At 45.0% G+C, this 25,759-nt stretch overlaps 1 protein-coding gene across 8 annotated transcripts in view; it reads right to left on the reverse strand.

Annotated features, from left to right (window-relative positions):
* The window catches only part of SETD3 (SET domain containing 3, actin histidine methyltransferase), a 79,782-nt gene that overhangs the window by 17,336 nt on the left and 36,687 nt on the right, over positions 1 to 25,759 (reverse strand). The gene's annotated exons all lie outside the window — the stretch shown is intronic.

Here is a 25,759-nt window from a genome sequence, read left to right on the forward strand (position 1 = left end):
TATTTCGATACCAGAACCCACAGACACCACAGAAAGAGGATTTAAGGTGGACTGACTTTACAAGCGATGGGCAACCCACATTCTGAGAATCTGATCCAAACGGAAACCGGGAGCCTCCAAAGTTGGGGCTGTCCTGGCCTTCCTCGAATCTTCTCCCCATAACAAGCCGCACATCCCTCAGGAATACATTGCAAATCTCGTCTTATATCGATAAAAGGAACAATTAAAGGCACTCTAATAAATTGAAGCTTCTCTCATTCATCTCCAACTTAAATCATTTGGACGGAAATCAACTTATGTGCAGATGAATCATAGACGTAAGTGTGGCTCAAGTCCGGGGAATCAAGAAAACGTGTTGTGTGAAATCATAAATTTTACAAACAAGACAAAGATAAAACAGAGATTGGCCCACACTACCTTTCTTTCCCTCTGGACAAAACAACATTTGGTAAAAATGTCCCAAACCTCACACTTACGAGAATGTTTTATCCGTTCCTTTTCTCTCATCACAACAACCCCTCCCACCTTGGGCCTTTAGAGCGGACAAAAACTTTGTTTCAGTTAAGAAATTAGAAGTTGTTCGGGGCCTGGGGGGCTCAGTGGGTTAAGCCTTTGCCTTCGGCTCGGGTCAGGACCTCAGGGTCCTGGGATCGAGCCCGCATCAGGCTCTCTGCTTGACAGGGAGCCTGCTTCCCCGCTCTGTCTGCTGCTCCCCCTGGTCCTGATCTCTATCAAATAAATAAATAAAATCTTTAAAAGAAAAAAGTTGTAACAGCATAATTTTAATCTCTGGCTCCAGTTCCGGTCTGACAGACAGACGGCAGCAAGTGACCAAGTGAGCACATGGCCATCTCTGCGCCACAACAAGACCCCGCGGTCCGGTCTCTGCACCGCTGTTCATGCTCGAAGTCAGTGCGCACGCAGTCTGGACTCCTGACACATTAGCATCACAAGTGCACGGCCATTTATCACCGCTCCCTGTAATGTACTCGCTGGCACCGCGCGCAGGACAGTAGGGGATGAGGTAAAAGTGGCTCAAACCGTAAATCAATTAGAAAACAAAAGCTTGTGCTCAGTGCGCAATTTTAGGCAAATTATATATTACAAAAGGCTGCCAATTGGGTGTTAGCTCCCAGGTGCCTGCTCTCCCCTCTAATTCTTCACCCAGTTTTAACCCTTCGGAAGGAAAGTCAAAATATAGAATTATATGTGTGTAATTTGGAAATGCTGCAGGAACATAGATGAAATTTAAAATAAAATGACATATTGCCCAGAGTAAATTTCTAGCTGCTGGTGATAGATCGGGATTTTCTACCTCTGTTTAAAAAAAAAAAGAGAGAGAAAAAAAACAAAAAACAAAAACAAAAACCTGATGCTTTGGTCAACCCCAGCGAAGATGCAAGAATCCCAGAGCCTGAAGCTTCTTTCCCTTTTCTCTGTAATGAATGAAAATGCAAAGGCCATGTTCTAAGAGCCCTAAAGATGCTGTCCATTTACCTTTATAAAATTTAACCGTAACAGTATTCAGGTTTTTCCTTATAAAAGTACAAATTCAGCAGGTAAGAACTGCCCCTCCACAAACCCAGAACCACTGTGCGGGTAAGAAGCACCACAAAAAGGGCCTCGGCTGCTGAAACCCCCTCACTTACAACACGGTGACACCTCACAGCTGTGCCACCGCGGACGGGGGCAGGATGGCGCGCACACACCATCGCTCTTCAAACTCTAGGAGGTGGGAAGCATTATTGTTTCTGCTATTTTAACATGCTTTAATTCATTTAAACTGTGGAATGCACTATGGTATTTGAGAGTTGGTAAATTCCAACACTAAATCCCATAGGTATTAAGAATTTGACCCACCCTCCCCAAAAAAGTCTGACTTACTGAATGAGAGGAAGGATGACAATTTTCAGAACTAGAATGCTGAATGTCAAAACGACCTGAGCAAGGGTCTCCCACCGCTCAGGACTCTGAAACCTCTTTCGATCTGCAACCTTACTCAAATAAGGCGACCTCCTCAAAAAGGCCAAAAAGACAGAAAACAAACTCTCCAAAATGTTTCCCTTCCTCCTATTTAAATGCCTTTCTTACCAAAAACAGAAGTTCATACTCATTGTCCTGATGAAGTCATAAAGACAACTCACGGGGGAAAATAAACAAATGCTTTCTTCAGATTAATTGTGACAATTATTTTGGCTGTACACACAATATTTGCAGAATCTGTTAGAAATAGTTGTTCTTACATGCTTAAAAATTAAGGTGTACCTCTTGCACGTAATTCTGATATAAAAAGCTATTCTGCCACAGAACACAGGCACTTAACAGTTATGCTGAAGCCCAATTTAATTTGACACTATGGAGAAAGGCAAACGCCTTCCATGTCAACAGGGCTCTCACCACTGTGGCACGATCGCCACCTACTGGCCTCAGATTAGAATAGGCAGAGCCGCAGAATTCCTGGATTCCTGAATTCCTTCCCTGGGTAAGGCCTACATAACAACTTAACGGATACCCAAACTAGGGTTTATCTAGAAGAGCTACTGTTACAGCTTTACTCAAGCAAAATTTGTTTTGTTAAAAAAAAAAATCAAAACAAAACAAAAAACCTACCCTATCTCTTAAAAGTATTGTATAATACTTTTACAAGAATCCTGAACCACTGAAATACTGAAAATGATTTGCGTGTGAAAAACATTTAACTCTGAAAAGAACTATTTTCACATATCCTGAAAAAATGAACAAGAATAAGAAAAACACCTCCTTCAAACACTCTTGAAGCTCTGGACAGAATGATTTTTTTTTTTTTAAACACCAAGTCTTTTTCCTGTTGAAGATCAAGTTAAGGTTTAAAACCACATCTTGCAAAAATGTTAATACTAACCCAAAGTTATTTGAAAGCTCCTAAAATGTCCTTAGATAGTAAGTCTTTAAGGTCATCCTTTACAGGCAAGATAACAAACGTTCCTCGCTTTATAAAGCAAAATCTGATCAAGATTTTGTTTTTCATGACATATCTTCTCCAAGAGAACACATTCCTAACTTGTTCTTTAGAAATAAAAAAGTTTATTAAAGCAGAAAGCTTACACATTGTGCCCAATTAGTCTCAGCCGTGACTCGTTTCCGAGACCCGGATCTACGTGGGATGGCAGGAGCGCCGCCACACAGTGTCAGGGCAGGTCTGGGATCTGCCAAAGCGTTCGCTCCCCGCCACCTCCCACCCCCATAAAGACAGGGTTAGAAACTAGCAACAGAATTTTCTGCAGATTTTCAAATGACTGATATTTTTGCTTTCTTGAGCATTATAAATATTTGAAGTTGGAGAAATAAAGAGGTGGTGAAGCTCATAATCAGTCTTGAAGCCCGAAAGAGCTTTTACTCTTGAAAGAAGACTCCAGTTTCCTTACGCCAACAGGCAACCCAGTGAAGTCCTCTTCCACTCCCTTTTCTGCCAAAAGGAGGTATTCCAGATGAGACACAGTAATATTGTATCTAGTACAAAATAATCACTGTGTTTGGGAAAGATTAATATCTAAAATCGCTTGTTTGGCTTCAATAAAAAGAAGTAATATTGCTAAATATGTAAGTATGACATTTTGAAGAATTTACCATATTGCATGGGTCTGGTAGCTATGCTTAAGGAAATTAAAAACCACTACAGTCAGCATATTTGATCCTTATTAAAGTTCTGTCTTGAACTATCACTCACATAAAACAAAAATAAACCGAGAGGAAATTTAAATAAAACCTATGGATTACAAGAGTTTGAAGATGAAAAAATGAACAATATTCTGGCTTTAAAAAATTGATTTAGCATGCAGCTTCTCTTTATAGTCCCTTGATAAAAATGAAATCTCCCTAACAAACACTTAATAAAACCTGTCAATATCTCTGGAAAGAAAAATGACACAAATGCATTAAGTATTAAATACCCTTGGAAAAAGTCACATATTCCATGAATTTTTGATGCACTATCTTGACATTAATGTAAAACCTTGATATTTATAATTGACAGAGATTTAATAAAGTAGAAAAGAAGATGGTCGCCGCCTGGCATGCCGATTGCTGGGCTGATCCGAAATGAGAGACACAGACGCGTGCTTAAACTAAATCAACAGTTAATATGTGTTACACAGATCAGCTGCAGCCTTATTTTAAGCTCATACAACAAACCTTTGTGGAGAACCAAAATAAGCAGACTTCGTTATTATGTGAATTCCTGATTCAGAAACATCTAGTATGGGAAACAGCTTTGCAACAGCTCTGCACACGAACAAAATGCGTTTGACTTAAAGTTTGTTTTCTTTTTAACATCTAACAGAAAGCATTTTTAAAATAAACCAAACCAAAGTTAAATGCTCCCACATACAGAGAGAGCGGCATTTCCTAAAATAATTCTCCGAAGGAATGTATTCAACCTGAGGAAAGATTCAAAACCCTCTAAGGGAAAAAAAAAAAAAAAAGGGATTAAAACACACAAACGGCCTCTGAGACACAAACACCAAACACTTTTCAAAATCAGATCTTTACTTTTCTAAAGAACACTCACCTCCCCCCTATGCAGACTTTTATGAGGAAATCAAGTTGAACACATTCAATAATCACCTCACAGAGGCATTTAAATATACTAAAAGGAGAGTGGCTCAGTTCATAAAAATGACTCCTAAATACTGTATTTTAAACAATTTATAGCCTACTAGAATATATAATTGTTAATTTCAAAAATATATGTGGTAGTTCAGTGACTCAGTAATGGCTCCATAGTACCAGAGAAGGCAAAACACGTAATGCAGAAGTTGTACCGGGTTTAGGCTGATTTAAAAAAAAAAAAAAAGGTAATAGCATGCAATTAAAATTTTCCAACTAAAATATGATGAAGATTATATTCAGCTCCACTTCTTAAGTCTACATTGAAAGGGACACCACAGTTAGCTAGCTGTGGGCAGTCACACCTAATTCTGGTGATGGGTCCATTTCTCTCATTTCTACAAGGATAAAATCCGTCCCCGCACCTCAGATCTGAACTGTGGGTGGACACAATGACACGTCTGGGGGCCGTGACCCCTCCTCACAGAAGCAAGAGCTCTTTGGTGCTTTCCATGCCCCGAGAGACTCCTCCACAGAGCAGCCCCATGGCATCCTCCCTAAGCCCAGCGTGGCTCGGGCTCACAGAAATGTTAGGTCCGCGCAGACTAGGAGGAAAGCGAGGCGAAGGCAGCTCTACCCCGCAGTCCCGACGGGGGGCGGACCCCTGCTCTCCCACGCGATTCCACAACGTCACAGAGGGAAGGGGGCCAGAGGGTGATCAGAAGACAAGAAGGGTTTCCCCCGCAGGACGATGAATGAAGGAGACAGGGCAGGAGGGAAACAAAAAAGAGAAAAGGGGGAACGTGGTCAGGGCAGGGGAGGACAGCAGGCGAGAAAGGGGAAACGCAGAGCGGGGTGGGCGGTGGTGCAGAAGCGAGATTTCCACGGAACACGGACGCGTCCGGCCCAGGAAGGCCGCCCGGGCAGCACTTTCAAGCTCACCCCGCCCTGCGTCTTCTCAGCAGACACAACACAGCTGAACGGAAGGACAAACTGCAGAAGAGCCACGGGATGTAAAAGCTGGCTCGGATGACCACACGTCAGAATCAGAGCAGGGCTCGTGTATTTGGCTCTTGAGGGGAAAAAAAATTGATTTTTAAGACTTTTATTTTTCAAAGGCAGATTACATTCAATTCTTCAGGGGATTTTCCACCATAAAGTTCTTTGAATTCACTCAATCTGATCAAATAAATATGTCAATACACATAAAATTAAAATTATTTGCTTTTCACTTATATACATATATTCAATTTTTCTAGAAAAATGTGTATTACCTTGAAATAAAAATGTTTAAATTAAGAAAATAAGATTAGTGGAAAAAATATCAACATTCAATAAACTTACAAAATTACTCTAAGATGGAAGAATTGGTTTTTTTATTAGAAGTCACTGAAATCTGTAACCTGTATTCAGTTTAAATTAAATTGAAATTTGCTGAAACACTGCAAAAGATATGCCTCCTCAAAAAACTTTACTAGTCACCAACTGTAAACCCTGAAGATAGACAACCAGGAACCAAATACAGTCATGATCAATCAGCATTTTCTGACCGCCAACCATGTATCCACTCACCAAATGTTTACTGACTCAGGGTAGAAAAGAAATGAAGATAGGTTATAGAAATTCATTCATTGAACAGATTTTTTATTTGCTGACCATGTGAAACGGAAGATGCTCTGGCAGGTGCCGTGTGATGGGTGGACAAAAAGGCATGGCAGTGCCTCAGGGGTTCTGCCCAGCAGCAGTCAGGTAGGTGAGTCCCTTAACACAAGCCAGGAGACCCCTCTCCAGGGCCACCTTCACCAACCACCCTGGGCTCCCTGCTCTGCCTCCTCCGGGCCAACCCCAGCCTGCCGCCCCATGACTGTGCGTGTGCAAGTGCAAGTGTGCACATATATGTGCATGCGTGAGAGCATCTCAGGCAGGTTTCTAGTGAGGCAGGGGCCTCGCCTGTTCCGACCACCAGAGACTCTGCAGGGGCTCGCCTGGTGCTTCATTCAAAGAACTCTGCCTCCTTCAAAGGCGAAGGAGACATTCTACCCTTTGCTGGGCGGCAGAGGAGGCGCAGACCTTGTGGAATTAGATTTCCTCTCTATGGCTCCCCTAACAGCCCAGACCGGAGGCAAGACACAGGAGGTGACAACTTCCCAAACCACCATGACTCCACCGGGGGGTGAGTGGCAGGGCCAAGGGACCAGGTGAGCTGGCTGCAGTGCAGCTCCCACCAGGGAAACCGGGACCTCCCCCTCCTGGTCTGAGAGGCGTCCACACAGACTGCAGAAACACAGCTTCCTTCTCCGTTCCTTCCCCCTCCCATCCAGTATGAGGAGGATAGTCTCCCAACATCTAGGGGTCAGAGAATATTCTTGCTTCCTCCCACTCTTGCCCCAAATCTACCTTTAAACACATTTATCTGAGAGCGCTCTGCTCTAAGCGTCCAGGAGGGAGCAGAGGGGACCACGCGCGGCAGTCCTCTGTGCCGGACGGTCACGAGCACCCCTCCTCCCAGCAGCGCGCACCTGTGCAAAGGTCAGCCAGTCCCTTCCTGTGTCATCTCGCACCGCAGCCCAGCGCCTCCGTTTCCCTGCTTGGGAAGGGGGCTGGACAAGTAACCTCTATCTTCTTTTAAGTTCTAAAATCCTTTGTTTCGTTGTCTTTTGACACTCCCCACCTATCTCAATCTACCGATTAAGCTAAGGACTCGACTCCCTAATCAAGAAGACAATTCTAGCACATAATCTGTGCTTCTCCGTAAGGTACGATAAGGTACTTACACTTGCCGCTCCTCCAACTTATCAGTAATGAAAGGGGAGATACACAGAACGGTAAAAATCAGTTATTGTTTCCGAAGGACACATCTGCATTAAGGAAGCAGGCTCAAATTCCTCGTCATCAGCTTCTTAGTACCTTATGTTTCATTTCAGCTATTTCAGATTTCAGTGATTGAGGATAAAGACTCTGGACTCTGGTCAAAGTAATCAATCCAGCATGGCCTGGGTCCCCCGTCACTTGTAAGATGAGAGCATTATGACCACCACTGCGAAACCGATCTCCTTGATGGGATGACTGACACTCAGAGCATGCATAGAAACTTTTGTCCTAGAAAAGGAAGTACCATGTTTGGTGCATAGGATGGCTCTCTGCATCCAGGAGAGAGACAGAGAGGAGGCAGGGAGGGAGGGAGGTTGATACCAGCGGTGGCCATTCGCTAAGCACTCTGTGCAAGGAACTCTTTCGAGAACTTTACATGTATTTATCTGCGGCTGACCTTGAACAACACGGTTTGAATTGTGCAGGTCCACTTATCTACGGATTTTTTTACAGTCCAGTCCTATAAATATATTTTCCTCTTCCTTGGTATTTCCTTAATAACATTTTCTCTCCTCTAGCTTACTTTATTACAAGAACACACTACATAATACATATAACAAACTACATGCTAATCAACCGTCTCCATTATCCATAACACTTCTGTCAACAGGTTATTGGTAGTTAAGTTCTTGGGGAGTAAAAAGGTGTAAGTGGATTTTCATTGGGGGTGGAAGGGGTCAGTGTTCCTAACCCCCGCATTGTCCCAGGGCCAACTATAATTTAATCGTTGTGATGGCCGGGAAACAGGCACTGTTATTACCTGTGCTGCTGCCATCACTGATGGGCACAGAACAGTACAGCCAAGGTTGCCCAGTAATAACTGGTGGGACTGGGGAAAGACTCAGGCCACTGTTTTCTGGATGTTACTTTAAGGCAAAGGACAATCAGTTGTCCTACCTTCATAAATACAGTGTAAGCTCTGATATGGTAAGTACATTTTTTTTTCTTGATGGAATTCTAGAAAAATGTTTGGTAAATATTTCTATCATTTAAAATTCAGCATAAATTCCTGGGTGGTTCAGTCGGTTAAGTGTCTGCCTTTGGCTCAGTGGTGATCCCAGGGGCCTGCTCAGCCCAGAGTCTGCTTTTCCCACTCCCTCTGCCCCTCCCCCAACTTGTGCTCATTCTCAATAAATAAAATCTTTTAAAATTTAAAAATCTTTTTCAAAATTAGCAATTCACACACCCATACCCCTGGGGCTAATAATACATTATATGTTAATAAAAAACTAAAAATTTAAAAAAAAAAAAAACTGAAAAAAATTTTTTTTTCAAAATTAAAAAAAAAAAAAAAGTAAAATTCAGCATATTGGGCCACCCGGCTGGCTTATTCAGAAGAGCACATAGGACTCTTGATCACAGGGTTGTGAGTTCAAGCCCCACACTGGGTATAGAAATTAGTTAAACAAACAAACAAACTGAAAATTCAGCATAAACCCAAACCTGCCACCCCAACAGAGCAGCCTGCTCTGGGAAACTCCCTCCGTGCACTAGAATGCCTACAACAGCCAGAGCCAGGACCGTGCTGCCAGCCGTGCCAGAGACCTGCCCTACACACAGTGGGTGCGCACCAGCTGCAGCCCAGCCACAACAGAAGGGTGCAGGCAGCCCACACAGGGCTCATCCCCAGGGCACCTGGCTTGGGTGACCATAACAGTTCGCTCTAGTGGGTCCCACAGGACACCTTCTGCATAAAGAAACTCCTTCAAGGCCGGGAGACATAACTGATCAACCTGATGCATAGAAATAAACAGAGTCAGGCAAAATGAGGGGATAGAGGAATATGTTCCAAATAAAATAAGACAAAACCTTCGAAAAAGAATAAATGAAAGAGTTAAGTGATCTACCAGAGAAAGAGTTCAGAGTAATGATCATGAAGATGCTCTCTGAACTCAAGAGAAGAATGGACAAACACAATGAGAACCTCAACAAAGGTGAAAATAGAAAAAAGACTCGGAGCTGAAGAATAGAGTAACTAAGATGGAAAACACCCTTCAGGGAATCAACAGCAGATCAGAAGATGCAGAACAGAGCAGCAGTCTGGAAGACAGGGTAGTGGAAACCACCCAACCGAAACAGCAAAAAGAAAGAAGAAATTTAAAAATGAGGATAGTTTAAGGGACCTCTGAGACAACATAAAGTGCACTACCATTCACACTACAGGGCTCCCCGAGGGAAAAGTAAGAGAGAAAGGGATAGAAAATCTATTTGAAGAAATAATGGCTGAAAATGTCTCTAACCTGCTGAGGAAACAGACATCAGATCCAGGAGGCACAAAGAGTTCCAAATAAGATGAACCAAAGAAACCCATACCAAGACACATTATAATTAAAGTTTCAACAGTTAAAGAGAGAATCTTAAAAGCAGCAGGGGATAAACAACTAGTTTTGTACAAGGGAGCCCCCGCCTAAGACTCTGAGATGAGTTTTCAGCAGAAACTTTACAGGCCAGATGGGAGTAGCACAATATACTCAAGGTCCTGAAGGGCCAAAACTTACAATCGAGAATACTCTACCCAGTAAGGCTGCGTTATCTCTAAGGAGCTTCCCAGACAAGCAAAAGCTAAAGGAGTCCATCATTACCAAACCAGCTTTGCAGGAAATGTTAAAGGGATTTCTTTAAACAGAAAAGGCCATAACTAGAAATTAACACACACACACACACACACACACACACACACACAACTCACTGGTAAAGGTAAATGCAGAGTTCACAGCTGATATAAAGGTTAAAAAACAAAGTAGTAAAATCATCTAGACCTACAATAATTCATCAAAGGATATACAAAATAAGATAGGCACAATATGAAGTCAAAACATGAAACTCCACCAAAAACCTATCAGTAGTAATAAATGAACTCAGTACAAATAAATACAAATTATTTGTATTTGGGATACAAATAATACACATAAACTAATAGTACATAAATCCATTGCATTTCTAAATTCTAATAATAAATTATCAGACAGAGAAATTAAGAAAACAATCCCATTTACAAGTGCATCCAAAACAATAATATAGGGGCACCTGGGTGGCTCAGCGGGTTAAGCCTCTGCCTTTGGCTCAGATCATGATCTCAGGGTCCTGGGATCGAGCCCCACATCAGGCTCTCTGCTCGGCAGGAAACCTGCTCCCCCAACCCTCTGCCTCCCTCTCTGCCTACTTGTGATTGCGCTCTGTCAAATAAATAAATAAAACCTTAAAAAAAAAAAAAAAAAAAGAATATGCCTAAGAATAAATTTAACCAAGGAGGTGAAAGACCTATACTCTGAAAACTACAAACACTGATGAAAAATATTAAAGATGATATTAGAAAAATATTAAAGATGATATTACTAAATGGGAAAGATATACCGTGTTCATGGATTGGAACAATTAATATTGTTAAAATGTACACACTACCTACAGCAATCCACAAATTTAATGGAATCCCTATCAAATACCAACAGCTTTTTCACAGAACTAGAACAAATAATTCTAAAATTTGTATGGAGCCACAGAAGAGCCCAAATGGCCAATGCAATCTTAAGAAACAAGAACAAGGCATACCCATCCCAAGTTTTGAACTATACTACAAAGCTACAGTAATCAAAACAGTATGGTACTGGCAAAAAACAGATGCACAAACCAACAGAATAGAATATATAGAGTTCAGAAATAAATCCACAACTCTACGGTCAATCTTTAACAGAGACAGGAATACACATCGGAGAGAAAGACTGTCTCTTCAATAAATGGTGTTGGGAAAACTAGATGATTACATGCAAAAGAATTAATCTGGACCACTTTCTGACACCACATGCAAAAATAAACTCAAACAGATTAAAGACTTATATGTAAGAGTAGAAACCATAAAACTGCTAGAGAAAAAAACCACAGGCAGTAACCTCTTGAACAAGTGGTCTGAGCAATATTTTTTGGGTACGTCTTCTCAAGCAAGGGCAACAGAAGTAAAAATAAACAAAATGGGACTACATCAAACTAAAAGGCTTTTGTACAGTGAAGGGAACCATCAACAAAATAAAAAAGCAACTTTCTGAATGGGAGAAGATACTTTCAAATCACATAATCAATAAGGAGTTAATATCTAAAATACATAAACTCAATACTCAATACACCTAACTCAATACTTTAAAAAAGCCAAATAAACCAATTAGAAAATGGGCAGAGGACCTGAATACACATTTCCTGAAATCTTACAGACGGTCAACAGACACATGAAAAGATCCTCAACATCACTCATCATCAGGGAAATACAAATCAAAACCACAATGAGATACCACTTCACACCTGTCGGAATGGCCAAGATCAACAGCACAGGAAACAACAGGTCCTGGCGAGGATGCAGAGAAAGGGGAACCCTCTTGCATTATTGGCAGGAATGTAAACTGGTACAACCACTCTGGAAAACAGTATAGTGATTCCTCAAAACATTAAAAATAGAAGTATCCTATGATCTAGCAATTCTACTTCTTGGTATTTATCTGAAGAAAATGAAAACACTAATCCAAAAAGATATATGTAACCCTATGTTCACTGCAGCATAATTTATAAGGGCCAAGATACAGAAGCAATCTAAAGTGTCCATCGATAGATGAGTGGATAAAGATGTGGTGTGGAGGGGTGCCTGGGTGGCTCAGTTGGCTAAGTGTCTGCCTTTGGCTCAGGTCATGATCCCAGGGTCCTAGGATCGAGCCCTGCATCGGGCTCTCTGCTCAGTGGGGAGCCTGCTTCTTCCTCTTGTCCCTGCTCATACTGTCTCTCACTCTGTCACTCCCTCTCTCTCAAATAAATGAAAATCTAAAAAAAAAAAAGATGTGGTGTGTATGTATGTGTACAATATCCATTATAACATATTAATTATAGTGATACGATCACGTATTATTTATTATACCCTTCACCATAATACATAATATTTTAATTATATATATATACATATACATAGAAAGAGAGAGAGCTCATGCGAGAGAGAAGGGAATATTATGCAGCCATAAAAAAGAATGAAATCTTGCCAACTGAAACTGCACAGATGGACCCAGACAATGCTATGCTAAGTGAAATGAGTCAAAGAGAGAAAGACACATGTGGTGTCGAGATATGTGGAATCCAAAAATGAAACAAAACAGAAACAGACTCATACACACAGAGAACAATCTGGTGAATGCCAGAGGGGAGAAGGGTAGGGATGGATGAAACTGGGGAAGGGGATTAAAAGGTATAAACTTCCAGTTATCAAATAAATAAGACCCGGGGATGCAACATACAGTTTAGGGAACATACTATAATAAATTTGTATGGTAATGGATGGTAGCTAGATTTATCATGGTGACCATCTTGTAATGTATATAAATGAATCACTATGTTGTACACCCGAAACTAATGTAATATTGTATGTCGATTACACATCAACAAAATAAAATAAAAATAAAATGCAACAGAGATATTCCTAAGGACAATATAAAGCTTAGAGGTAAGTGATATTAGTGAGACTACACAGTGAATCTATGATTTTGCAACCATCAGGAAGGATACCATATTTACTTAAAAGTAACTTCCACTGTCATAAAATCCCAGACCTAGACAGTCACTCAGAAATCACCTGGCCCAATTCCCTTCATGTCGGACAGAAGAATGCTGGCCCCAGAAATCACGTGTGTATCAAATACATGTAGATACATATGTTCCCCTTCCCTGCATTATATTTGGAATTTGTATTGGTATTCAATACCAAATAATTGGTATTATTTGGATATTATTTGGTATTATTTGGATATTGGAATTTCTTTCCAGTATTTCCAGTATTTTCTTCACTAGAATTATACCACACTAGTGTTCCAACAACTTCCAATATTCCATTATCTGGAATTCCCATCATTCGCGTGATAAGTCTGAACAGCCTCTAAAACACCCCACAGGTGTATCAATCATTAAACCTGTACTATCTCCAAGTTCTTAAACGACAATATCTTTTTGGCTACTTTCAACTCTCCTAGTTATCATGTTGTTAGGGAAATGAACCTTGGCCCCTTAAATGTTCTGCCTTTAGGCCCAAAGGAAACTGAAGGAGTCTGGAAGTAGCGAGTAAGGCCGAACTCCAAGAGTGCAGCCTGGAAGCTGAGACCCCGCAGCGCTCAGACTGGGGGATTCTGATAAAGATGGGCCAACCGCTGACAGGATCAATCGACCCTAATGTCATAAAAGGACCCCCACAGTCGGAGCCTGTGAAACGCCCACATTCTCAGGCATACCACTGAGGTCCCCACACATGCTGTCACCAGCTGCCACAAGTTTACTTGGTCAATCCCAACACAACAAAATCTAGGGCAAAGGTGCCTGCTGGTCACAAGAGGAGGGTGGGGATGCGTGTCCGAGAACCCAGCTCCAAGGTGAAGCTGGTGTCCCCACGGCCCCTGCAGCCGCTTCTATCCACAGAGAGTTCGTGGACCTGTCAGCTGTAAACTGTCCCAGCGCTATTTCCCTGGGTCACTGGTCGGACAGCAAATTGCAAAAGTTCCAAGGGAAGAGAGGGGTAGAGGCCTCTGAACTTCCGCTGGCAAACCAGGTTGCCGATAAAAAGTCTAGCTCAGAAGTCTTAATAACCTTTGTACCTCCTGAAAAGAGGACTTTCAAAAGTATGACCCTGAGATATGACAAATATTCAACATTACTGGTAAAAAATATCCCCATTAAAACTGCAATGAACTGAATTATAAGATTATATTTATTCGAGTCAGAACAAAACATTCTCACACTCAGTCAGGACACTCACTGACTAACCAAACGTAATTTCAAGTGTCCATGACTCTGGATGGAGTAGCTCAGAAGCAAACAGATCTGATATTCATCTTTGGTTGATAAAATTTCCTCTCTCATCTCATTAGAGTCCAAAATAGGTACCAAAACTCTTTAAACATAGTTGTACCACAAAAACCCAATAACAAAAACCAGGCCCCAAGATGCCATCAGTACGTACTGGCTATTTCCCCATCAGTATTAACACTTCCCAGGGGAAAATAAAGATGTCATTAAGAAAAATTCTTCCGTGAGAAATAGAAGAGTTAGATTCACCCTGAAACCACGTAGGGCATGAAGTGATGTAGGACCCGGCCAGGCCATGCAGGGACTGCCCTGAGCTTTACCGGCTCCCGTGTCAGGGCAAGACTAGTGAGAGCCACGCAGAGCCAAGCAGTACCAGGCAGAAAAGTCCCATCTGACTGCTTCCTTCTCCAAAAAAATTACAATTTGCCTTATATTTCCTTAATTAAATGCTTTACTGATCAACAGTTATGGAATGGATTTCACTCTTGTTTTGTTTTTGGTTTTCTGTTTTTTGTTCTTCAGAAGAAATGCAATCTCACACCCTTAGAATAATGCTATTTTGATGGAGCAGTTTCTGGACACAAATTTCCAACGGAACAGTTTAAAAATTTATTTGTGAGAAAGAGAGAGCGAGCGAGCATGAGCAGGGTGAGGGGCAGGAGGAGAAGCAGACTCTTCACCGAGCACGGAGCCTGATACAGGGCTTGATCCCAGGACCCTGAGATCACGACCTGAGCCAAAGGCAGATGCTTAACCGACTGAGCCACCCGGGCGCCCCTCCAATGGAACAGTTTAATCAGTGCCTCTTCACTTGGAACAGAGAGGTAAAAATCCAATATGTTGACTTAAGTCATCTTTTGATACAAGATGATTTTTGATTACAGTCACAGTGAGAAGAGATTTTAGAACTGGGTTTTGAAATGCAGATCTGACTCCTGACCCAGAGTCCTGCAACTTGGAGAACTCGAGGACACTGGGCAGCGAGAACAGACGCGGGAACGGGTGACTGACAATCCCAGCACCCATCAGAGGGCACGGCAGGGCAGCGGGAAGGACCTGGGCTACAGGGGCCAGATGAACTCTCGAGTGTGGAATATTCTTGATAAATGGCATTAAAGGCAGAAGGAGAGCAGGACATTATGTCAAAGGACAGGGACTATGGGACAAAGCTAGGACAGCATCATCAGAGAGCTCCTGGCATGGGCCCCAGCTTGCCTTGGCGACTGGCTGGCGGGGTGGGGGAGGCTGTTCTCTCTCAGCCGGACGAAAGAAGGTGAAGACACAGCTCCGACATGGAGACAGGAGTTGGCAGGAGAGGTCTCCCCTGAGAAGCAGGACGGAGGGGAGCCTGCGGGGAGTCTGAAACAACCCCCAGGGAGAGAGACCCAGGTTGGCAGGCCGAGACACCATGTTTCTCTGCCGGGCTGAGAAGCTTTGACTCAGCTCACGACCCTCAGAGGCGGGAGCTGAGAAAGTGGGCCGTGAGGATGAGCAATACGCAGGGAAGTCAGGGCAGGAGAAACTGGGGACTGCTGTGGGGTGACCACCATGGAGGCTGCGGTAAGTCACCCACGGCGAGGTGTGACTGGCCATGTCCTTGGCAAGGCCAGGTGTTCTCCAACTATGCCCCACGACTTTGAAACCAACCCGTGGCAAGGGGCACCCGGAGGGCTCAGTCACTGAAGCGTCTGCCTTCAGCTCAGGTCAAGGTCCTGGGATCGAGTCCCACACTGGACTCCCTGCTCACCAGGGAGCCTGCTTCTCCTTCTGCCTGATGCTCCCCTGCTTGTGCTCGCTCTCTTCTCTCGCTGTGTTTGACAAATAAAAAATAAAATCACAAAACAAAAAACAAAAAAGCAAATAAAAAAAAACCCCGCAGCGACAAAAAGCAACCAGGCTAGATGTGACCTCGGTGCGGACGGCAAACTGCCACACCACCCCCAGAGTAGCGCTCCACCCCCAGGTCGGCCTGCCAGGAGGCAAGCAGACGGCCACTCTGAGGTGCGCGGTGGCCGGCAGGACCTTTGCCGGGCACTCACGGCCCTGCTCACAGAACCGCGTGCACAGCCCCAGCCCGGGCCCCCAGGCATGCGTTCACAGCCAGGGCCAGGCTGCGCGGAGGACCGGGGCAAGTGCCGAGGCTTCTGTGCAAGCAGTCAGTGTCACCAGCTATTTGTTCTTCATTCCCGCAGCACTGGCGCTACCCATGCCGGTGGCGGGGGGCCCTCGGGCTCCCAGGCTGTGCCGGCAGATGCCCTGCCGCAGGCCTGCAGACGGGCCCGAGCCTGTAAGTAAAGAGCAGCAGCCGCCTCTTCCCTGAGAGACAGGAGGCAAGCGGAGCTCAGATTTAGTCTCAAACTACGCAGGCTGGGGAAGGTGTGGAAGAGAGCCTCTTCCCAAACACTTAATGAATCCACTGCAAAAAGAAAAAAATCTGTTTTCCCATCTGCACTTCCAGACACATATAATAAATGACATTTTCCAACATAGGTTTTTCTAGATCATTAGCTTTGTCAGTTAAGACTCCACGCTTGGCAAAATGACCACTGCGCGTTTTTTTCCGATTCATCCTTCAATTTCTAAAAAAAGTTGCAAAATCTGGAAGTAACCTTATTTATCCTTGATAAAATCTGATGTGGAAAATAACCATAGTCGCCCCTTGAACAAGACGGGATTAGGGCACCAACCCACCCACACTGTCAAAAATTCGCATCCAACTTTTCATTCCCCCAAACTTCGCTAAGAGCCCACTGCTGACCAGGAGCCTTACTGACGACACAGTCAATGAGCATATATTTTGTATGTTTTTATATACTCTGTTCTCACAACAGGCAAAGCTAGGGAAAAGAACAGGTTAATAAGAGAATCCTGAGAGAGAGAAAATACACTTACACCTGGGCTGCACTTACTGAAAAATATCCACATAGAAGTGGATCCACACAGTTCAAACATGTCGCTCAAGGGTCAACTGTATGTTCACAACTAGTATTTGATATTATTTTACCACTTAGGATAATTTACCCCTTGCACTGATTCACTAGCCCTCGGACGGCTTAATATGACCTTCATATGACCTCCTGACCTCTGAAATTCTAACACACACATCTGGCAAAACACCACCTGGTACCCGCTTCCGCACATCACTGCACTGCCCTGTGCTGCCCCGGGCGTCGCTCCGCAGGATTCACGGAGCGCCCGTCTGTGGGGGAAATCCTGTGCCACGAACGGAACACAGCGAGCATGACAGCTCTGGCTTCTGCCCCCAGGCAGGTGGAGGTGGTCTAATGGGCAGGGGTTAGGCGGCCGGAGGGGGTCAGCAGAGGGAGGACTGGGCTCTCCCACTGAACCTGTCAGATACAGGGAGTGGAATCACATGGGCTGCCGTGCTCCAGCGGGCGGCACCCGCGTCCCCCCGGGGCAGCAGGGGGGCGCAGTCAGCGGGAGCCGGGGACACCCTGGCTGGTTCTGAAGTACGGGCAATCGGGGAGCTTAGTGTGTAGACGGGAGCATCCTGGGCACTGACCTGTGTCCCTCCAGTTGTTACTATAATTCCTACTACTGCAGCTACTGCTACTATACTAAGTACTCCAAGTGTGGTCATTTTGCAGATTAATCTTTTACTTTGAAAAATAAAGCTAAGTACTTCAATTTACACCCAGTAACTTAACGGGCACATGGTGCGGACAAGGAAAATGTCCTCTGGAGAGAGGAGGACAACTTCACATTTGATTTAAAAACGCCCACTGATGCTGAGTGGACGTAAGGCACGCATCAGAAGAATAGCCAAATTAATCACATCTTTTAGCCTCCTCACTGTGCTTAAAATTTATGTCCATAAAAAAACAGGACATAATGCAATAAATGTAGTGTTGACCATGACGCTCTGTGTCCTACAGGATGAAATATAACTGCAAAAGTATAGGAAGAGGAACAACTGTTACGAAACTTAAATACAAAAAAAAAAGCATTTTGATCAGTCTTAGGGAAGCTGTGAAGGCGAAGCAGCTATTATTTCATATAAAATAATGATAAAAGAGTAAAGTCATAAAAGGGGCACACTTTCACCCCGGATCTGCGAAAGCATATTTCCGTACCTTCCATGCATTCTAGCAAAGCTTCATCCATCGATTCTTCAAACATCTGTCTGCTAAATGTAAGGCACTGTGGGGGGAACAGTGAGTAAGATGGGCTCCCTACTCCCAAGAAGCTAATAGCGTCGTCGCAGACAGTCCAGATGGATAAAATATGACGCATCGCACCAGAATAAACGACATGTGTCGGCATTACAGAGAAGAGGTTGCAGACATTGTTGGAAAGAGAGAGATCTGGCCATGACTTGTCGGAGAGAGGTATGTGAGTTGGGTCTCTGAACAGGTGGGAAGCAGATAAAGCGGGGGGGAGCGGGGTGAAGTTCAAGAATCTGATCAAGACTATGGGTCTGACAAGGCAACGAACTCAAGGCAGCCTCCGGCCAACTACCAGCATGGAACTGAGGTCCTAGGAAGGGAAACTTGCCACCAGTTACGTGAGTGGGCTTGGAAGCAGATCTTCCGAAGCTGAGCCTTCAGACGGGACCACAGCCCATGAGAGGCCCTGAAACAGAGGGCCCAGCTAGACCATGCCTGGGTTCCCATTCACAGAAATAATAAATATGGGTTTATTATAAATATGGGTTCTTTTAAGCCCTGACAAACAAATGAACAAACAAACGTGGGCCAGGCCTAACTTCTACAAATAATTCACAGGAGCGTATACATATGGTATCAGTCAGGACAGGCTGGGGTTTGCTGTGGTGACGAATGTCTCTGAAATCCCAGGGGCTTCAAACAACGAAGTTTTATTTCTCGCTCGGCTCAGGCCGACCATGGCTCAGCTGTGCCTCTGCTCTGCAGCATCCTCAGTCCGGGCCCCAGGCACTCAGCACACGCTAGTGCCCTTCTGCCTTTTAGGAAAAAGGAAATGAACATATCTGCCAGAGAAACCGAGGTCGATGCAGGGCGGGGAGGAAGCAACAGAACAAAGACTTGAGGGCAGGATAACCACCGTGGGCACAGGGGGCAGGACAGAAGACGGAACACAAAGAGAACGCGTGCAGTTAAGGGGGAAACTGAGAGGGGCAGACAGAAGCCAAGGAAGCTAAAGTAACAAGACACCCCAATTCTCTTCCAATCAGAGGCAGGAGACTTTGCTCAGAATGAGCGGCATTTGGTCTGTTTTATGATCATCATTCATGTGGTGATAAAATTTCTGACCCCTTTGGCCCCCACTTATGCTCAGCACTCAGTCACCAGAGAACTAAGACTATTTCCATCCCAAAGCCATCGCTTCTGGAGCTCTCTGCGTTCTGGTTCCGATGCTGACTGCTCTGAATAAAGACAGACACAGGAGCTAAACTGAGAGAGACGGTTGCTTTGGCAGCCTCAAATCCAGAGAAGCCCTCGAAGTGTCTTTAATTTCTAAAGTTCTTAGGAAAACAGCCAACCTGAAGGCCTCCGTAAGGCCTGCCTTCTATACCTATGAATTTATTTTGGTCTCTTTAGTTCCATACACCTGTTTTTTCCTTTGAAACAGATGAAAATCATGAAGCATAGAGGAAGCTGTAAGCTACTCCAGACAGGCTCCGACAGCAAGAGCCCTGCTACCCTTAGGTCATACAGCCCAGGACACTGATGTCCGGTGCGCTGCAGCTGTGCCCGCGGTCTAGACCGACGGACTCCGAGAGTGGAGTCCTGGAGGCACTGAGTGTGACAAGTGTCCCAGCAACACGTGCTCGCTCAAGCTGAAGCCAGGACCTGGGTCTACTGCCAGCTGCCGCCAAGGAAGAGAACAGGAATGATCTTTGCTATCTGATGAAACCGCTCCCTGCTCTTCACATGTGCCATGGACACACAGATGAAGGATGGCAAAATGCTAAGAGAAGCTGCATTTCCCACGAGGGTTTCTGGCCCCTTCTTCACCCAGATTAGCCCACTCGAGGCTCTGAGTCACTGAAACCCTGCCAAACAGAGTAAGACTTACGTTTTCCTCCTTAAGCTATTACACTAATATTTTCTAAGCTTTTCTGTTATACCTATGTGCGGTTTAGAATGTTTTCAAAGTTTCACATTAAAAAAAAGTCAAAAAGGTCTCTGACGCCATATGACCGAAGATTCTTGCCACATTGCTTTTCCCTCAAGATCGCGAATACAGTGGGCGCCTGGGTGGCTCAGTGGGTTAAGCCGCTGCCTTCAGCTCAGGTCATGATCTCAGGGTCGTGGGATCGAGTCCCGCATCGGGCTCTCTGCTCAGCAGGGAGCCTGCTTCCCTCTCTCTCTCTGCCTGCCTCTCCATCTACTTGTGATTTCTCTCTGTCAAATAAATAAATAAAATCTTTAAAAAAAAAAGATCGCGAATACAGTTTTGGACCTGACCTGCAAAGAAACAAAATGTATCCAACAGACATTGACTTTGTGCCAAACATCAGGCTAGGAGGTGTGGGAACAGAACGGAAGCGAGTTGTTCTCAGCCTTCCTGGGGCTCGGAACAGCCCTGTAACTGGTGAGACCAAGCAGGTGGCGTCAAGGACCCATCCAGCTCCTGAGCCAGCTCCCCAGTGAGGCGGTAGGCCAAGTTGGGCGTCTGGCTCTCATCTCTTTCTCTCCCACAGCAGACGCCCCGTGGCCCATAGCCCCTACTCAACTTCACAATGCTGACGACCACAGCTTTGCATTTCGACAGCTAATCCCACCTGTTTTCAGTGGACTGGTCAGTATACTGAGGAAAGTGCTGACTGAGGCAGGACCTGAATTCCACTTTTCCAAATCAACTTGAATAGCAACAATAAAAATAAGAATTAACATTTACTGAGCACCTAGTGTGCGCCAGGCACATAAACTGTCCTAGCCATTTGACAGAGATAACCTCTCAACCTCACAGTAACCCTGTTAAGATAGGCACGAAGAGCACCCTCACGCTACAGATAAATGACGTGCCAGCCACCCAGCTGGGAAGTGGAGGAGCCTCCGAACCCATTCCCTGAACCCCTCCATGTGCGGTCTCTCCACAAATATATCACATATTGGAGGGAGAAATTTTTTAAGAGTGGGGTGGGCCCACAAGGTGGGTACCTTCCATTTGTGTGAAGGTTTACGCTTCAGGAAGGGATCTCCACTTCTCATTTACTCTTCCCAGTTCCAATGTGAGGCAGCAGCTGGTGCCACCAATACCAGAGGAGGTAACGGGCTGAGTGACCTGCCAACCCTTGGGTCACTTAGAGGCACAGCTGTGACTCAAACCCAGCACTTTCTAGTGCACACCATTCACAACTGTTAGTAAAAGGGGAACTAGCAATGCCCCCAAAACAGCAACATGTGTTCTTAGTGACTTTAAAGTTAACACCAAAGGCTGTAACCCTCGATCAACTCACCCCCTTGTCCGTTTCAACAGAAGAGCAATTAGCAGCCGACAACACATCTGGACAAGGTGGTTCCCCACCTGACGATGCTCCAGCATTAGAGTTTAATGTGAGAATGCTGTGAACAGAGTCGGCATGATCATCAAACAGAGGCCAAAGTTCTCCAGCAACTCTTCCCTCCTTGCCACCCTCATGGAGCACAGCTTCCACATGTCTGAGGACACCACTCCTGCAAGTACTTCCTCCTGCTCCCAACTATCCTAAAACATCTGCGCAGTTAGGCGCACGCTGTACAGAAGATCTGACGAGCAGACACACAACCTAACTACAGCAGGGGGAAAAGTAACAAATTCCCATCAGTCTGGGAAATGTCTAGTTAACCACGACAGTTCCACGCAAAGAACCAGGTAAGAATCTGATGAAAACGGCACACTGTCAGGTCACTGTGTTTCATGAATTGTACTTTTTGGTGGCGTCTGCCCTATGGCTGCAACCTGACAATTAAAAAGCAGCAACAACAAAGCTGTAAATCAAGTCCTTACTAATCACGCTGGAAGGAAAAACCTTCCATCTTCTGCACATGCCACTCCATTGACATTTATGCTCCAAACACTGCTCTAAGGCCATCAACTCCAAAATTTCCCTTCTGCCCGTTACTACATTCCATATAAAGCTCCTGATCATGTACCGAATTTTGGGTTAAATAACAGGTTAGGGACACAGATGTGCAAGAATCCAGATTTCTCTCAAGTTCTCCTCACACACACAGGGGCTAAGGAGAGGTGGGTCCTGGACTACCTGTGCAAGGTGAAGCCGCGAAGCTTCCAGAAGCACACATTCATGGTCCCATGCTAGACAAGTTTCGCAACTGCAGCACCACTGCCCTGTCAGGCTGCACCATGCTCTGCTGTGGGCTGTCCTGTGCGTCGCAGGTGAACAGCATCCCTGGCCCAGCTGTGACAGCCAAACTGTCTCTGCCCCCGAGTGGCAAACCACTCTCAGCTGAGAACCCTGGGGCCAGGCAAACAGTTATTTAAAGAGACACAAAAAATACCATATTTGGAAAAATAAAACCAATACACCGGACTTTGTTAAAATGAAGAAACTCCGATCGTCGAAAGCTTTCATTAAGAAAGGGATGGGGCACGTCATCAGGACGACACAGGCATAAATCATAAAGGACGCAGACCCAGAAGAAAACACCAATTACTAATAAGTGATTCAGAAGGGGGCAGGGGTATGGGGAGTCCTTGCCCAGTGTTTACAGAGGTTCTGTTTGGAGTGATGAAAAAGTCTGGCAGACAGCGGTGACAGACACACGGCATTATGAATGGAAGCAACACCACTGGCTTGTATGTACTCTTAGAAACAGTCAAAATGGCAGACTCTACGTTACATATATTTTACCACAATTAAAAAACTTAATGTAATATATTCCCTGCCCAAAAAAAAAAAAAATAAAAATAAAAAAATGCACTGCACTGTCAAGATTTTCTTATAAAAAATGTAGGATGTATCATTAAGTATTTTATATTAATAGTATGTTTAAAGAATACTCTTCCATATATACTGAGTTAGGTAAAATACATTATTATAATTGTGTCTTAAATGAGCAAGAGATTTGGTTGGGCACTCCCAAAGGAGGATATCCAAGTAGCTAATAAGCAAACACAGACACGCTGGACCCCACCAGTCACCACGGAAGGGAAGTCAGAGCTCTGAGGAGACGCCCCTGCACGTGCAGAAGAAAGCCTAACAGAGCACTGAGGGCGCGGGGGGAGAGCAACCAGAACGTTCCTGCACTGCTGGTGGCATAAGCCCTGGTTCGGCCAGTGTGGAAACCAGTTTACCAGTGTCTACTGAAACTGCACATGTGACTGCCCGATTCCCCTCCCCAGAGAGGGCCCAGAGGAAAGGGACACGTGTCCGCAAGCAGATGACACAAGATCTCTGACAGCAGCTTCCTATACGGTAACCCCAGACCAGAAACCATCCAAACGCCGAGGCACAGCGTGGACACGGGACAGGGGGTGCACATGATGGAGAGCCGTGCAGCAGGGACAGGAGTGGGGAGTCCCACGGACAGCGCAGGCAACGGAAGCAGCCAGAGGCGAGCAAGTGCCCTCCGTGGGTCTCCCACTGGAGCACTCAGATTTGCAAACTCAGCTGTGCCAACAGCCACAGCCCGACAGCTGGAAGCGTGTTCCCTCTCGAAAAGGGAGGGTGGGTACCAGCTAGGACAGGGTGCCGGGGCTTCCTCCGGGGCCAGACACGGGCCACAGCTTGATCTCCGTTTTGGTTACTTAAGATAAAAACTCATCGACACTGAATCCATGTACTTGACATGTGGAAGTTAAACCTCAATTAAAGACCATCAAAAATCAACAGAAAATGACCCGAACTATTCATCTTTACTACAGGGGGTTAATAAATGTCCCCAGGCTTTTTTTCTAAATATATTTATTCTGTTAATATGGGCCATTTTCAAGAATAGCTGATTTAGTCCAAAGCCACCTCAGTCTGACAGGATATCATTCATCCGTAGGCACACATAACTCACCTTTTTCTGTTTCTTGCCATGCACAATGTCTGGAGAGACAGTTCATTAATCTTATCTTTAAAAGTTTATAACGTTCAACGTGTGAAGCTGTTGTTGACCTTTACTGCCTTTAAAGTGTAGTACTGCTTTTTATGTGGTAAACTCTTAAATCATTAAAATCTTCCAGATTCTGAAGTTCTCTTAGCAACCTTCCCCTAGAATTTTGGTAACTGATCCTATACGAATGAGTGAACTCCTCCTACTGCCATCAGCTGTCAGCCTGATGTACTGCCAGCTTCCTCACTTACCGTAGTTCCCCCATTAGCTTGTGAGCTAGGGACTGTGGAGAAACAGGTTAAGTGCGTGCCTTCTATGCACACAGGTGCCTTGAAGGGACAGTCCTCCCGCAGTTCACTGCACTGAAGAACCACCAGGGGCCAGCAGCGCCTTCCGTACCTCACCCAAGACGCATGTGGGGACCCTGAAGCGCAGTGACAGGAAGCTTTTTTTTTTAAAAATAAATACGCATTTGTAGAAAGCTCCCCATCTAAAACCCCTTCCCCTCCATTTCTCACCCAGCCTCTCATTTCTGTAGGGGAAACTGGGCACAAAGCTGAGTTTGTGACTTGTCTGTAGTCACAAGTGAGCCAGCAATGGAGAACAGAGGCCAGAGCTCTGACGTCCTGTCCCCAGTCTCCCCCACCACACCTCCTGCCTCCAAATGACTCCGGCTCAATCCGATCCTTCTTGCGGATCAGAGTTTTCTGAACCAAGACAGACTTGATCCACTTACAAAGCCTCCTTGGTTTTCTACCATCCAGAAACTTGAGCGGCGTGCCTCCTAGGTCTTCACCCCTATCCCACCAAGTGTTAAACCTGACAAGGCCAGTAAGTCAGCCTCAGGGGCCTCTCTGTGGCCTGACGCCTGCCATCAGCCCTCCCTAACTGCATCCACACAGCACTCTACTACAGAATCTAGATGAGTCCTGTCTGCTGGGATTAAGCACCTCTTTAAATTAAAAAGTCAATAAGGGGGGCACCTGGGTGGCTCAGTGGGTTAGACTGCTGCCTTCAGCTCAGGTCATGATCCCAGGGTCCTGGGCTGGGATCCTCGGGCTCTCTGCTCAACGGGGAGCCTGCTTCCCCTCTCTCTCTGCCTGCCTCTCTGCCTACTTGTGATCTCTCTCCGTCAAATAAATAAGTAAAATCTTTAAAAAAAAAAAAAAAAAGTCAATAAGGTTGGCTTAGAATGCCTTTTTCTTGCACATTTGATGTGGTCCGTGGTCCTGTTTTTAGGGTCCTTTAGCAGGTAGAGCTGCCTCTCCAAGAAGGCAGTGCCTGCCCACACTGGAGAGAAAATTGCTGAATGTCGCCAATTGCAGAGAGTGCGACCTCAGTCACCACCCCCTCTTGGCCCCAGCCTGAAGCTGATGGCTGAGTCCTCCACTGTGATGGCACTCATTGTCTTGTGCCTGAACAACGCAGGCCGACCGCTGTCCCTGTGAGCTTCCATTTCAGCAGGACTCCAGAGAACAGCAGCCGAAGCCTGGAAC

The sequence above is a fragment of the Mustela erminea genome, chromosome 5 (genome assembly GCF_009829155.1).
Source record: "Mustela erminea isolate mMusErm1 chromosome 5, mMusErm1.Pri, whole genome shotgun sequence".
Taxonomy (NCBI): Eukaryota; Metazoa; Chordata; class Mammalia; order Carnivora; family Mustelidae; genus Mustela; species Mustela erminea.